The sequence below is a fragment of the Haplochromis burtoni genome, unplaced genomic scaffold (assembly GCF_018398535.1).
Source record: "Haplochromis burtoni strain Fernald_Lab_line unplaced genomic scaffold, NCSU_Asbu1 Contig_1264, whole genome shotgun sequence".
Taxonomy (NCBI): domain Eukaryota; kingdom Metazoa; phylum Chordata; class Actinopteri; order Cichliformes; family Cichlidae; genus Haplochromis; species Haplochromis burtoni.
In genome coordinates, this window is record NW_024583625.1 from 1 (window position 1) to 14604 (window position 14604).

The following is a 14604-nucleotide window of genomic DNA, read 5'->3' on the forward strand; positions in this document are numbered from 1 at the left end:
AAGAGAGAGAGAGATAAACATATTAACCATCCCTTATGCTTAAAAAAAACACTTAAAAATATTTTTTTTCTTTTAAACTTGTGTATTGTTTGACTTCTAAAATGTTTGTATCAGGTGTAAAATTACTTTTAACTAAAGTTGTTTTTAATGTGAGCAGCTCCTATCCGGTTGTTCAGTCTGACGTCACTAGCCGTGTCTGGGCCTAAACTCCGCTGCAGGTCCATATATCAAACGATCACTATGGCATTACTGAGAGTTGAAAAACTGTCTAAAGTCTTTCATCTTTAATAAAATGATCAGCGTTCTGCTCTACCAGGTGTAACAATTGAGTTTAACATCCAGGCATCCATGAAAACGGAATTTATGACATTTAACGGAGTTAGAAGTTAGCAGGGAGTTAGCTCGCTAGCTTCTATCTAAATACAATATAGCATGTCCTGACTGCGGGGTTTTGGAAACAAATTAAAACGTACAGCTCTGTTATCACTTCCAGCATAAATGAAGACAGAAAACTAAACAGCAGTGAGTTTGTAGGGTTACTGAAGTTGGGCTAGCTGGTATATAATGATGTGCTACGTGACCGCTAGCGACACAGCTATGTTAGCATAATATAAACAAGCTAACTTTTTTCCACTCGATAAAAGTTAACGTGAGTGTTCTCGGTGGTCAGGAACAAATGTAATCGCATGGCAGGATGCTGTAAAAGGACCAAACTTCAGCCAGGAGAACAACTGAGATAATCCATCCACAATACGAGGTTAGTCATTCATATACTGCTGCATGGGCTGGGCTGTAGTTACATCCTAAGGTTTTAAAAACTGAGCTTAAATAAATGATTAGCGGTAATAAAAGCCGAGGGAGGTCAACAGTGATCACTGACTGTTTTAGGAGCTTTTTGAGATCAAATAGAAGAAAATACATAACATATAAACATTTAACTCATTCACTGCCAGCCATTTTCAAATCAGGTAACTCCCCACTGCCAGGGTTTTTGAGCATTTTTACTCATTTTTGAAGAGCCACAGAAAACTGTGTGTTATGATCATATAAACGCTGAACCTACCAAAATGAAGAACAGACTCTCTTCTTTCATCCAAAAAAAAAGCTTGTTTCTACCATTTTCCATTCTTTAGTAATCAGCTGTAGAAGAGAGGTGGGTTCCACCAAAAATGCCTGTTTTGACCAAAAAAAGGGAGAAAACGAGCTTTTTGTGAAAAATACATTTCAAGCAGAAAAGTGCCTTTGACACTAATATTTCTTGCTTTGTGACACCTCTAACATATAAAATAGTTTTTCACTTCTATAAAACAGAAATAACACTGAGAAAGGTTATGTTTTATCAAAACAATTTATTTACAAATATATGAAAAAATAAAATGTACATAGTGAAACATTTATTTCTATAGCCATTGACGTCACGTAAGTTTTTCAATTGACGTCTATAGACGTCAATGGCAGTGAATGAGTTAACTCATTCACTGACATTGACTTCGTAAGTTTTTCAATTGCTAACGTCAATGGCAGTGAATGAGTTAACACAAAAGCCATATTTTTCAATTTTTTGATGCATTTATTTATTTATTGACAGTTCCGCTCAGCGGAACTGAAGGTTAATGAGGCAACTTGCCGAAAAATGCAACGAGAATGGTGCTCGTTATGGCAAGACCTAGACCTACGAAGCTCACAAAGTTGCCAAAATCACTCTGTGATGCTTCCTCATGCCTCATCTCATGTTCATTCAACTCCTTTTGAATGATGTCCATCTTGTCATAAAGCCTTATATTTTGCTCTATGACAAGCTCGAGGCGCTCATCTATTCTCTCCATTGGCTCACTTTGGGGCTCCTGGTCCATGTCTGAAAAGCACTCAACACAAAAGCCATATTAAACGCAGACTACTTTAGGCCTGGAAGTAGGATTCATCACGTCATCACTGAACAATCGAATTGGCTCGTTTAAAAAGAGGGAGGAGCAGATTGCACCGCCTAGCGTCTAGTCTTCCCAGTGTTGCCAACTTAGACTAAGGTGTAATAGCGAGTATTTCAGCCCTTAGCGATTTTTTCTAAAGCGAAAAAAAGACGTGAAAGCGCGTATCGCTTTTACTCTCAACAAGCAGCGGGTGCTGTAACGCAGTCAGTTCTTCTTTTACTCTTATAGCTGTTTTGTGGATCACAAGGTTTAAAACTACTTATAAACACACACACAAAGTAACTCCACCAGAGTGCCTATTTCGGGTCACTTTTGCCGGTCCAAGCCCGGGTAAAGGAGCAGGGTTGGAATTGTGACATTAAAAAAAACAATAATTGCTAAAAGAAATTTAATTTGTAGTTCTAAATAAACTCTAAATGCATTTAGGACGTTTTTACTCACTTTATGTCTCTTCCACGATGTTATTTCTCTCTCCAACAACATAGGTTACAATTAGATTAGCATGACCAATTATGCAAATTAGGCGAATGACGTCATTTAGCGACTTCTAGCGACTTTTAGGACAACCAATAGCGATTTTCCTTACTGAGGAGTTGGCAACACTGGTCTTTGCGTCTTTCGTCAGTTGCGGCCTTTTCTCTCCCTGGTGTTTGAGAACGTGGAGGACAAAAGGATACCAAAGAATCGAAAACTATGACAAAGGTAAATACTTCAAAGTTTGATAAGTTTTCATCAATGTTATTTTAACTTTCTATAGTCGTCCTAAACGGTATAAGGAATGGCGTATTGAAGCCTTTATAGTCCAGGGGGAGCATAACTCTTAGCTAGCAAGTAGAATTGGGTTAATTTACTGTCATTGTCTTTGGCAAACATAATTAAAAGTTAATTACTAAACTCTTACTGCCTATATTCTACTCAATAAAGTTCATCTTTTCTTATTCTGTTTTCATTCCTCCATTCTCTCTCTACAGTTTTTGAATTTACATACTGTAACGTACACGGCAGTTTTTTTCTGTACTTCTGCAACCTTTTCTTAGGTTTTCCTATAAGGTATTTGTAATTAATTAACATGAAATTTCCCCTTGTGGGACTAATAAAGGTATCTTATCTTTAAAAAAATTATTCTTTTTTTGGCTTTACTGGATTCCCACTCAGTAACTGTATACTAAAAAGTTAAGCGCCCAGTCCCCATGTCACTGCTCACTATATAGTACTGCACCTAAGTGAAAGGAACCCTTTAATGTCTACAGTTTTACCGACAAAAGCTGAACAGTATCTTAAATGTTTGAACATGAGCTAGTCATGCCATGTCACGTAATATTCATGTGCAGTGTAGCAAGCTCACCTTATAGGGGTGTAAAACATGAGGCGTATGAGGTGATTGTTTAAATTACAGCAGTAGATGCCTGCAGCTGAAACGGTTTTCTGATCTGAACCTGACCCTACTGGTCACGTTTACGGTAATGTTACCAGATATGCGTTGTACTATAGGAAAACAGTGGTGGATCAGTGTGCAAAAAGCCCCCAAAAGAAGCACACAGCTTCTTTAGCTCAAACACTGTCTGATCTCTCTTAGATACTGTGCTGTTCCATCTAGTTATTGGTTATGAGAAATGTTGGTATTAATTAATTAAGAGAGTGCAGCTGTTCGGTGAAGTAGGAAAATGCAGAACATGTTACTATAGCTGAATGCTGTGTAAAATACTAGTAATAAATCTAACTCCCATTTATGGCTTTTACTACTGTGGGGCTAAATAAAAAATTACAGACATAATGAAATCTGCTACAATTACAAAGCTTAAGTTTCAAACAATTATTATATATTAAGCATTTTTTTTGCTCTTTTTTTTAAAATTATTTTTGCTAATAATGGACTCAATTTTATTATCAACTTCAAAGATCCTATTAAACTTTTAAACCATTAAATCCAGGAAATTAGAATGCTCGTAAATGTACAGACCCTCTTTATTCGGTGCTAACAATGAAGGTTTCATAGAAGATTCCATAGGAACTGCTTGGGGTCATTTTTGACCCCACTTGTGGAAGAGTGGGGTAGTGATACAAAAACTGCATTTTTTTTTTAATTAATGAAAAAATAAATAAAAATGCAAATGGCTCATGTTACAAACATATTTTATGAGGAGATACCTGGAATATGAATATATTACAACTTTTCATTTTAAAGATTTTGAAGAAAAACAACCTGTGGGGTCATTTTTGACCCCACGTGTGCATCTAAGGGTTAAAGATTTTATGTGGAGTGAATAAATAAAAGTATATTTATGGTGCCTGCTAGAGACAAAGCACGCACAAACCCCAAAACACGTAAAAACTCCATAGCACGTACAAAGGCTGTGTAATTTTTAAAAGTTTACGCACTTTGGAATACAGTTACGTAAAGTCACAGTTGTTGGACAAAATAAATGTGAAAAATGTTGTTTTGTTTACCCTCGTGATTTTTGAAATGGTTTTATTTACAAACTTGTTTTTGTTTGCGGTCAGCTTTAATATATTTGGTGTCGTATTGGCCGTCTGATAAATTGATTTTGTGACTGATTTGCTACATGGGGCCCACCCAGTGCCATAAATTAGCCAATTCAAACTAGAAGTAAGATGCAACTACAGAACCCACTGATAATGCCATTCCAACTTTTTAGCTCGTCATAACTGAAGATGGGGCTGGTTACCCAGGGGTCATTTAGTTCAATTTACAATTACACCGATGGTTATGGGCATATGACCGCGGACTCTACCCATTGCCATGTGGGCCCCAGGTCAAAAAACTGAAGATGGGCGTGTTCTGTGTACTTTGCCCAGTTGGGGTCCATTTAGTTCCCAGATTCTACCAATATAACACCGAGATGGGCTTATAAAATGGGGCCATTATGGAACCCGTGGACAATCACACTTAAAACCCACTTTTTAGTCTTTGTGGTGCCCACATGGTACCCACAAAAAGCTTGAAAGATGGGGCCCGGGGGGGTTTCTGTGTACTTTGCCCAGTTGGGGCCCATTAGTTCCCAGATTTTTGTGCATTATTGTAGGGTCTTGACCTTACAATATAAAGCACCATGAGGGAAGTGTTGTTGGGGTTTGGTGCTGTTTCTTAACTCAAAATGTCCAATTACAACAGGACATTTTGAGTTGAGAAACAGCACCAAACCACTGGACAAAAGTAAATAAAAATTAATAATAAAAAAGATCAAATTGAATACATTTGTGCTTTGTTCTGTTTGCTTTAAATTTGCTAAGAATGTCATATCAGATTAGAATTGTGTGTCTCAATATCATGTATCATAGCATCATTGTGTAGGCCAATTTGAAGTGGATGTCATAGTAATGTCTTTCTGTACGTGTGTACAAACCAGTGGTGAAAAACACAGAAGATACGTAAAGAATAACCGGTGTTTGAGGTTAGCTGGTTCCATTTGTTTAGATATTCTACTTTCTGTGTTCCAGATCCCCAGAATTGATATTTTCACCAAATGGTCTTTTCTGTCTGCCAGTGTGTCATGCAGTTTTCAAGATTAAAGACCTTGAAAAAGAAAAAGAGGTTCCTCACTCCAGCTCTTGGGAATCCATATACGTTTCAATATTACTTTCAGACAACAATTAATTATTTGAAATTTTAGTAAAAAGCCTTCAACCTGGTTTTATTTAGATTTATTTAGATTGTGTTCACTGACACATCTGAATTCAAACTGATAAACAGGATTTAAAAGGAGGGAGCGATGGACACTGAGCAGCAGATCAGTCCGTGTAGAAACAGGACATAAGTTTAAGGCACAGGGGGATAATTTGATTGTGATCATTTTTGATCTGACTCAGTGGTGCTGGCTTCTCTCCCGGACACATCTTTCTTTTACATGCAGGTCACTGATGTAGAATAGAATAGAATAGAATAGAATTTTATTAATCTCTATGGGAAGGTCCATTTATTGGTCATTCTTCAGGATGTGGTTTCTGTGTCTGTTCTTTCTATCCTCACATGCAGCTCAACTTTAAAGAGCAGTGCAGCTGCATGGTTGCAGATGATTGTTTCCTATATATACATACCGCTACACTAATGAAGGGCAGCACAATCAATCATGTCGATTCCTGATCTATTATGTTAAATGACATCAGTGCCATTTCAGTCCTAACTGTGCAGACCTGATCAATAATCTGAATGGAAACTGGTTCTTCTTTACACTGATGAACTGCTGATGTCTCTGACTGGATTGTCTGTTTGATTTGACACTTAAGTTATTGTGTAGTTACATTAGTACCATCAATCTGCCACCAGTGTGTGATTGTGCTTTATTTTGTAAATGGACTGGTACTTACATGGTACTTTTGTATTATATTTTCAAATTTTAAGTACATTTTACTAGAAGCCTCACTTACCCATTCACACTCTATCCTGTGCACTTTAATCCTAACATGCACACACACTCACACAGTCATCAGGGTAAAATCAGGGTTCAGTATCTTGCAGGAGGAGGAGACAGGATTGAACTGCTGACTCTCTAATTAGCAGATGACTCACTGACACAAAGACTCACCATCCCTTTGAGTAGCACCCTTGCTGAAGCTCATTCACTCATTGAAGTGCCTCTGATAAAGTAGGTCTTACAGACGGTGACCATCTGAAGCTGAAAAAAGAGTAAAAGAACTCAGGTTAGTGATGTGAAAACCTCCGATGTCACAAATCTGTCAAAGAAGTGGTGAATGCTGTGATTTACTACAGGGAGTGCAGAATTATTAGGCAAGTTGTATTTTTGAGGAATAATCTTATTATTGAACAACAACCATGTTCTCAATGAACCCAAAAAACTCATTAATATCAAAGCTGAATGTTTTTGGAAGTAGTTTTTAGTTTGTTTTTAGTTTTAGCTATTTTAGGGGGATATCTGTGTGTGCAGGTGACTATTACTGTGCATAATTATTAGGCAACTTAACAAAAAACAAATATATACCCATTTCAATTATTTATTTTTACCAGTGAAACCAATATAACATCTCCACATTCACAAATATACATTTCTGACATTCAAAAACAAAACAAAAACAAATCAGCGACCAATATAGCCACCTTTCTTTGCAAGGACACTCAAAAGCCTGCCATCCATGGATTCTGTCAGTGTTTTGATCTGTTCACCATCAACATTGCGTGCAGCAGCAACCACAGCCTCTCAGACACTGTTCAGAGAGAAGAAGGTGTCTTCCAGAAACTGGCAGTAGGACTGGGAGTTGAGCTTGACTCCATCCTCAACCCGAAAAGGCCCCACAAGCTCATCTTTGATGATACCAGCCCAAACCAGTACTCCACCTCCACCTTGCTGGCGTCTGAGTCGGACTGGAGCTCTCTGCCCTTTACCAATCCAGCCACGGGCCCATCCATCTGGCCCATCAAGACTCACTCTCATTTCATCAGTCCATAAAACCTTAGAAAAACCAGTCTTGAGATATTTCTTGGCCCAGTCTTGACGTTTCAGCTTGTGTGTCTTGTTCAGTGGTGGTCGTCTTTCAGCCTTTCTTACCTTGGCCATGTCTCTGAGTATTGCACACCTTGTGCTTTTGGGCACTCCAGTGATGTTGCAGCTCTGAAATATGGCCAAACTGGTGGCAAGTGGCATCTTGGCAGCTGCACGCTTGACTTTTCTCAGTTCATGGGCAGTTATTTTGCGCCTTGGTTTTTCCACACGCTTCTTGCGACCCTGTTGACTATTTTGAATGAAACGCTTGATTGTTCGATGATCACGCTTCAGAAGCTTTGCAATTTTGAGACTGCTGCATCCCTCTGCAAGATATCTCACTATTTTTGACTTTTCTGAGCCTGTCAAGTCCTTCTTTTGACCCATTTTGCCAAAGGAAAGGACGTTGCCTAATAATTATGCACACTTATATCAAAATGTGTCCGATGAGATTTCTTTGAAAATGAGGTGAAAGTGAGAAAAAAGAAAAAAAGAGCACCACCTGTGTAAGATTATGTTTCTGTAATGGTTCATTCATGAAAGTAAACATCCTCTTTAACTGAAATCATATTTTAATGCTAAAATATATATTGTTGTTTTTGTCGATGATTTTTCAAATGTTTATTTTTACCAAAAGCTTAGAAAATTATAAAGAGCATTATTATGTTTGATCAGGATGATCACAGTTACTGTGACAAAATCCTGAGTTTTCTCTCAATCAAAATATCAAAGCCTGGCTGCTCTTTTATGTGTCTGTAAACTCAGAAGAATTTTCTATTTTATTTTACTGACATATTTTCTGGAAGTTACATGTGGGCAAAAATCTACAGAGTGAGAAGTATAACATTAATAATATCATAGAGAAGAAACCAAACATGACTGTAAACGACCTACGACAGACCCGATGACACATTTGTGCTTTTCAGCATCTTTAACCACTTTTATTGCACATTTGCTGTCACAGCACACCTCAGTTGCAGCTTCCCTGCTGCCAGCCACATGAACACAACAACAACATTCAGTCCGGACTCAATTCATTGTTTTATGCTGGAGAGGTGTGATTGTGGATGCCACTCAGCTGCGTCTGCCTCACCTGCAGCGGCACCGCAGATCAGGCCCCACCACAATGACATAAAGAGACATAACAAAAGTAGAAAGAGCCAACTCCAGAGAAATGATGCAATAAGATTGGAAACAAAGGCAGTGGGGGACAGAGTGAATGAAGAGAAGTCGTCTCAGTGTTGTCACTGACTGGAGAAAGAAGATGGCAGAAGTTTAGAGTGTCTCCAGCTCATTTCATTGATGCCTCATCTGACTTGTTGGTATCTAAATCGGCTACAAGGATTAGACATGTAAAGAGAAACTGAGGTTTCATGGTGGTGTCACAAGTGAAAGGACTGGTTATTTTTCACAGGCATCCAGCTGACAAAGGCAGTTACGTCATCATGGGAGCTTCTGTTCTGTATTGTATAGAGAAGAGTGAGTGAGTGGACCAGGTCATTGATTCCCAGGCCTGCTGAAGATCATGGTTTCCCAGTGGTAGTGTAGGCAGCACATGCGCATATTCTATGATGTGATTTGTACTGTTGCAGGGTAGACTGAGGCATCCCTAAAGACTGATACATCAGGTCCTGGGCAGCAGGAGAGACGTCATGACAAGAAGAGATGGTACTGAAACAGTTCTAGTTTTACATTTCTCTGAGACTTTTGCAACATCAAAGATGGTGGATGAAGTAGTACAGTTGGTGCACTCTTACTTTACTCAGATATGTAGAAAAAGGATGAGAAATAATATTTATCACATCATCATTGTTATTACTGTCAACAGTAGTTATCAAAGTAATATATATTAACAAAAACATCCCTATCATTATCTGTATTATTTCATGCTGTGTTAAAAATAATTACATGCACTTTACAACATTCAGTTCAGGTCATGTTTGTTTAGCATTAGCATGCAGAAATGCCTTCAGGTAATCTTTTACCGTGCAGTATTAGAACAGGCTGAACTAGACAAACATTTTTATGGAATGAAACATGAGTGCGATACAACAAAGCTGCTCACCCTGAAAAAGGTAACTGCCATCTTAATGAAGCGGATGACACAAAGTACATACTAAGAGCTATAATGTAACAAATGTTCTTTTCTTATTAATGATTTCTAATGAACAGGGAAACCAAACACACTATAAACTGAGAAAAAGCGTTTAGGCGTTTAGGAATAAAGTCTCTAAAAATTATCTGATCAGTTTCAGTCTTGGTTGTTTGATATATTCTCAGAACAGAGAATATGATATTAAACTGGTAACTGGTGCATCTTTCACCTTTGTTTGGATAAAATGCTGGTTTGGGAAAAAAAAGAAATCATGCCGCCTCACACTTTACCAGTTTACCTACGACTGCATGTTGTTTAGAACATTTTCAGATTAATCCTAGTGAAGAGTGATGCAGTGGTGAGTCCTGTCACCTGTTAGGGTTGAAAATCTTTTATTTAAATTATTTGATAAAGCTGTTTTAATTATTCTATTTATACACAATGCAAACATGCTCATGAATGAGTTGGCTCTCTGTGTTTTGAGGGCCATAAGCTTTGTCCGGCACTATGCCTGTGCTGAAATATTGAAGAGTGGACGTAGAGCGCTTGAGGGTCCTTTTTTTGCTGATAATGGTTACAATATGGTTACAATAAGTCTCTCTGGGTCAGGAAGTCCAAACAGTCCAAACAAGATGTCCTGAACTGGGTCTTAAAATCAGCTTAAAATCAGCTGAGGGACAATATTAGACAATATTAGATAATCAAGGCTACGTAGGGTTATTTTGTCTTCTGTCTTTCTCTTTCTTCTCTGTCTTTCTGATTCCAGGAGGAGCAGATACAAGGCAAGGTTGGACTGAACGGAGTGGATTGGAAGGGAGCCATCAAGAGGGGTGCTGGGAGAAGATAATAATTGTTTGTTATTGTCAAAGTATAAAAGCTGCACAGCCCGTTTCAGGGATAACCTTAGTGTGAGGCAGACTGTTGTTTCACACCACGGTCCAGCGCGGTAACTTCTAATTTCAACTGTGAAAGAAAATTAAATCTTTTAAACGACAGATGTTTCTGACAATTCTGAACATGACACACCTCACAGCAAGATGGTCCTGGGTTTAAATTCAGGGTGGGGATTTTCTCTGCAGAGGTTAGATGTTCTTCCTGTGTCTCTGCGGGTTCAATCTGAGGAATCAATCTTCCTCCCACAGCTCAAACACACGCAAGTTAGGTTAGCTGATTATCCTAAATTAGCTAATTGTCTGTATATGTTAGCCCTGCCATAGATTGTTGACCTGCTCAGTGTGTACCCTGCCTTTAAAACAGCAGCGTAAATGACCAGTATTTCTGCGCAACTTCACAGACACAGCATGTCTATGCAGTATTTCTTTAACACTGTGAGTAACTGCACCACCTAGTGGTGACAGAGTGAAATGGCAGGGTCATTGATATCAGCTCCACCCATAAGAGAGTAAATGAAACCTAAAGATTCGCTTTGTCGATCTGACGGGAACGCCATTACACTAAAGCTTAGGATCTGTACTGAAGAATACAAATTAGCTCAAAAGTCAAAGGAACTGTATTTCGGTGAGTCTTGTCCTTTAAGTTATCTGATATTATCACGGATGGCTGAAAGAGCTCTTTTTGAAAATTTCCTGAGCTGCCATGTGTGTTCAGAGACTTTCAGAGATCCTGTGTCTCTGAGCTGCAGCCACAGCTTCTGTTCAAGCTGCCTGCAGAAATTCTGGGAACAAACTAAAAACAAAAACTGTCCCATTTGTAAAAGAAAATCTTCAAAGGATGAAACATCTATAAACGTTTCTCTCAAAGAACTTGCTGACTCCTTTGCTAAGAGACACAGTGAGAGCTCACCTGAGGCAGAAAAAGAAAAGGAGGAAGAGAAGGAGGAGGTGGTGTGTGATAAACATCCAGACGTCCCTTACTGGTACTGTGAGGATGAAGACAGAGCTGTGTGTCCTGTGTGTGAGTTTTCTCTCCACCAGAGTCACAAAGTGGTTCCTGTAGAAGAAGCAGTCAGTGACCTGAAGGAGCAGCTGAAATCTGACTTAAAGTCTCTGCAGGACAAGAGGAACAAATACAAACAAGTGGAGGAAACATACAATGAAATGAGGGAACACATGAAGAAGCAGCTGTTGTCCACAGAGAGGCAGATCAGAGCAGAGTTCAACAAGCTCCAGCAGTTCCTGAAAGAGGAAGAGGAGTCCAGACTGGCAGCTCTGAGGGAGGAAGAGGAGCAGAAGGGGAGGACTATCAGCAGAGAGATGAAGATGATTGAGGAGCAGATCTCCTCTCTGTCAGACAGCATCTCTGCTGTTGAAGAAGAGCTGCAGAAACACAGCGTGCCATTCCTCAGCAGTTATAAAGACACTCAGAGCAGAGCCAGAGCCCAGAGCTCAGTGTCAGATCCACAGCTGGTCTCAGGAGCACTGATAGATGTGGCCAAACACCTGGGCAACCTGTCCTTCAGAGTGTGGGAGAAGATGAAGGAGAAGGTCCACTTCAGTCCTGTCATTCTGGACCCAAACACTGCAAACTGCTGTCTCTATCTGTCTGATGATCTGACCAGTGTGAGCGTGGAGACACAAAGCAGCAGCTTCCTGATAATCCAGAGAGAAACACTAAGTATCATACTGTTTTTGGCTCTGAGGGCTTCAGCTCAGGGAAACACAGCTGGGAGGTGGAGGTGGGAGACCATCCTGCTGGATTGTGGGTTTAGTTAAAGAGTCAGTTGAAGGAAGGGAGAGTGTTTGTTTCACCAAATATGGAATCTGGTGTTTAACACATCGCAGTGGAAAATACACTAATGGTGTTGGTCGACTGTGACAGTGAAGAAGAGTCTCCAGAGGATCAGAGTCCAGCTGGACTATGACAGGGGGGAGGTGTCCTTCTATGACCCTGAAGACATGACTCTGATCTACACTCACAGAGACACTTTGACTGAGAAACTCTTCCCATATTTTAACATTGGAGAGGCAGGAGACGCCAAAACCTCTGATATCAAAATCTGTCAGACTGAGATTTCTCTGAAAACTGCAACGACGTCTCTGTGAACCTTTCTTCTCTTGTCTCATCCTTTTAGTTACAGCTTGTTTTGTGGTTGTTTGTTTTTCAATTTAGGCAACTCCTGTTTTTATTTTTTATGTGAGAAATTGCAGAAAGTAAGATTTGTATCTGAAGCATTTTATACAATGTGATAGAAATCATTTTCAAAACACAGTAAAATTAAATAATAAAAGTCATTTTTGCTTTGTTTTCTTGCAAATTCAGTTTGAAGGTCCTTAAAACTTTATATTTATTTCTTCTCTTTTTGGTTGATTTTTTGCCTTTTTTGACAAATATATAGCAGTTTCAAGTCATTGGGTGTTCATGAAACAGTTTTTAAACATTTAAACAGTGCGAAGTTGAACAAACTTCCTTGTGTCAGACATTGATGAACAAGCACTAATAAATGTCACTTTCCTTTCCTTCATCAGTTATTTAGATCCATATCAGCTAATAACAGCATCGTGACAATTTGTGTTTTAATGGTTTCAAAATGATAAATAGACTTGACTCATAAATAATCCTAATGTCTTCTTTTAATACTTAACTGTCAGTGATTCATTTAAGTGATTTGCTTCATTTAAATGTGTTTCTTATAGCATGTTCTCCATTATGTTGCAAAATAAACCAAACTGTGTAGGTTGTCATAATAATTCAGCCATGTTTTTCTTTAAAATGTGTCATTGCAGAATAATGTTGACTGTCTGACATTTATTCAGTTGTATTCATACAAACTAAAGTTCATTCTTTGTTTTTAGATTGTTCCTAAGTTCTGTGTAAATTGCTTTGTCAGATACAGACACTGTTTTCTTTGCTACTGACTGACCCGAAACATTTATTTCATAATTGTTGAACATTTGTACAGTTGGAGCTGCTGTTTGTTCCAGTGTGTTTCTGTGAACTCTCACTTCATATTCCAGATCACATCAGCACAATCAGGATTTGGTCTTGTTAACTGTGGATTTCCTGTTTTTCACCTGTAGAGCAAATGTGATGAAAATGTCGGAAACATGAGTTCCCTGATTTCCTGGATTATTTTCCGTGAATAAATATATCGAAGCCTGTCTGATGTGTCTGTAAACACAGAAGGACGCTGAACTTTCTATTTAAACTGTCATTTTATTGATAACACCTTAACACATTTTCTTGAAGTTAGAGAAACACGTGCATCATGTAAGAGAATAGAGCAATAATCTGAAGAATCAGAGAGTTTGAGGATTAATATTATTATACAGAAGAAATCTAAAGTAGCAATAAGAGACAAAAGGTAAAGTAAGAGGAGAAAACTTCATGTAGTTTGTGTGTAGGGCTGCACAAAAAACCTGTTTATTATTTAATCGTTGATAATTCAAACAGAATGATGATTTATTAGAGGCATCAGTGCCATTTTAGTCCCCACTGTGCAGCCCTGATGTTGTTGGTCAGACTGTGACAGTGAAGAAGAGTCTCCAGAGGATCAGAGTCCAGCTGGACTATGACAGGGGGGAGGTGTCCTTCTATGACCCTGAAGACATGACTCACATCTGCACCCACAGAGACACTTTCACTGAGATTCGTGTAATATTGGAAAAGCAGGAGATGCCAAAACAACTGATAATAACCTGTTTTAGACTTTTAGAGCTTTTCATTGTAGTTCAGTGAGATCTCAGTGAATTTCTTTGCTTTGGTTTATTTTAAATTTTTGTGTAAATTATTGTGAATGTATTTGTTTCATCTTTCAATCTTTAATCAATTCCATCAATTTCTTTCTATGTGAGAAAACACTAAAATATCTCTTGGAGTAAATGAAATGTACAACATGAACTGCTGATGACTGAAACAGAACAGTCATGTGTTCATTTCTTGTCATTTAAGGTCAAGAGCCGTCACTACAGGCCTGCAGGCAGAAATCTGAGAAGCCTGATCTGAAACTTTTCTGTTAGTCACTGTGATTTGGAGCGACTAAAAGTGATCAAAAACCCTTGAAATAACAATTTGACTAGTTCATCTTTTGGTTGTTTCAGTGGCTGAAACACTAAAAATAATGTTTTTTTCTTCTTTTTTGGACACCTGCTGTATTTGAAAGCAATTTGAGTCTTTTTAATTATTATTGTTGCATGGAGGATTTACAAAACTCACTGAAGATGTTATA

The 14604-nt window shown here is 38.5% G+C and overlaps 1 pseudogene; it reads left to right on the forward strand.

The window, feature by feature from the left end:
* The first annotated feature begins 10546 nt into the window (after positions 1-10546).
* Positions 10547-13564, forward strand: LOC102313985 (annotated as a pseudogene).
* The last annotated feature ends 1040 nt before the right edge of the window (positions 13565-14604 follow it).